Source organism: Ipomoea triloba, chromosome 16, assembly GCF_003576645.1.
Source record: "Ipomoea triloba cultivar NCNSP0323 chromosome 16, ASM357664v1".
In the NCBI taxonomy this organism is placed as follows: domain Eukaryota; kingdom Viridiplantae; phylum Streptophyta; class Magnoliopsida; order Solanales; family Convolvulaceae; genus Ipomoea; species Ipomoea triloba.
This window is the reverse complement of record NC_044931.1, coordinates 8,595,889-8,598,124: the sequence shown is the minus strand read 5'-3', so window position 1 is coordinate 8,598,124 and position 2,236 is coordinate 8,595,889.

Sequence of the window (2,236 nt, the reverse complement as noted above, 5' to 3'; positions counted from 1 at the left end):
TAAATCTCCCGAGAATAACCACCTTTGCAATGCAATTTTTCATTAACCATAAACACACTATGATGCATCATGGCTCACTAGAAATTCATATCCTACCATTTCCTTATGGATTTAAACAATTTTCTTTGTATCTCGTTTACTACAACATTCATTCATTCAATATTCTTTGATACTTTGTGACAATGACGCGAATGAGTAAATGCTACATATTCCATTGATTAAAGACTTGTCAATACTTCTAATTTGACCTCCCTAGATGCCGACACAACTCGGGGTAACCCCAACAATCTTTTAGTTTAACAACCACAAAACAGCGGTAAATCAAATGGCGTCGTAGCTAGGGAGGGCAAACGGTTGATATTGACTTGTGTTTTATCTTTGGAATATTCGCAATGTTTTGACTTCAATTCACTTGTTGTTTTTACTTTGTTTGTACTAACCTCCCTAAAACAACTACTTTTTGTTCGTGTTGGAAACTTTGATTCTTTCAACATTTTTGTAGGGTGAATGCAAACGACGGCTAGGGCCAACCAAGTCCTACTCCCTCTCAATCTTGTAATAAACATAGCCACAAGGAGAAAGACAAAAAGAAAGGCCAAACCTAGGGAGATCGTAGTAGACCGAGAGGAAAATGGTATTTCCTAAATCTCCCGAGAATAACCACCTTTGCAATGCAATTTTTCATTAACCATAAACACACTATGATGCATCATGGCTCACTAGAAATTCATTTCCTAGCTTTTCCTTATTGATTTAAACAATTTTCTTTGTATCTCGTTTACTACCACATTCATTCATTCAATATTCTTTGATACTTTGTGACAATGACGCGAATGAGTAAATGCTACATATTCCATTGATTAAAGACTTGTCAATACTTCTAATTTGACCTCCCTAGATGCCGACACAACCCGGGGTAACCCCAACAATCTTTTATTTTAACAACCACAAAACAGCGGTAAATCAAATGGCGTCGTAGCTAGGGAGGGCAAACGGTTGATATTGACTTGTGTTTTATCTTTGGAATATTCGCAATGTTTTGACTTCAATTCACTTGTTGTTTTTACTTTGTTTGTACTAACCTCCCTAAAACAACTACTTTTTGTTCGTGTTGGAAACTTTGATTCTTTCAACATTTTTGTAGGGTGAATGCAAACGAGGGCTAGGGCCAACCAAGGCCTACTCCCTCTCAATCTTGTAATAAACATAGCCACAAGGAGAAAGACAAAAAGAAAGGCCAAACCTTGGGAGATCGTAGTAGACCTAGAGGAAAATGGTATTTCCTAAATCTCCCGAGAATAACCACCTTTGCAATGCAATTTTTCATTAACCATAAACACACTATGATGCATCATGGCTCACTAGAAATTCATTTCCTAGCTTTTCCTTATTGATTTAAACAATTTTCTTTGTATCTCGTTTACTACCACATTCATTCATTCAATATTCTTTGATACTTTGTGACAATGACGCGAATGAGTAAATGCTACATATTCCATTGATTAAAGACTTGTCAAAACTTCTAATTTGACCTCCCTAGATGCCGACACAACCCGGGGTAACCCCAACAATCTTTTATTTTAACAACCACAAAACAGCGGTAAATCAAATGGCGTCGTAGCTAGGGAGGGCAAAACGGTTGATATTGACTTGTGTTTTATCTTTGGAATATTCGCAATGTTTTGACTTCAATTCACTTGTTGTTTTTACTTTGTTTGTACTAACCTCCCTAAAACAACTACTTTTTGTTCGTGTTGGAAACTTTGATTCTTTCAACATTTTTGTACGTTGAATGCAAACGAGGGCTAGGGCCAACCAAGGCCTACTCCCTCTCAACCTTGAAATAAACCTAGCCACAAGTAGAAAGACAAAAAGAAAGGCCAAACCTAGGGAGATACTAGTAGACCGAGAAGATTTTCATTAACCATAAACACACTATGATGCATCATGGCTCACTAGAAATTCATTTCCTAGCTTTTCCTTATTGATTTAAACAATTTTCTTTGTATCTCGTTTACTACAACATTCATTCATTCAATATTCTTTGATACTTTGTGACAATGACGCGAATGAGTAAATGCTACATATTCCATTGATTAAAGACTTGTCAAAACTTCTAATTTGACCTCCCTAGATGCTGACACAACCCGGGGTAACCCCAACAATCTTTTATTTTAACAACCACAAAACAGCGGTAAATCAAATGGCGTCGTAGCTAGGGAGGGCAAACGGTTGA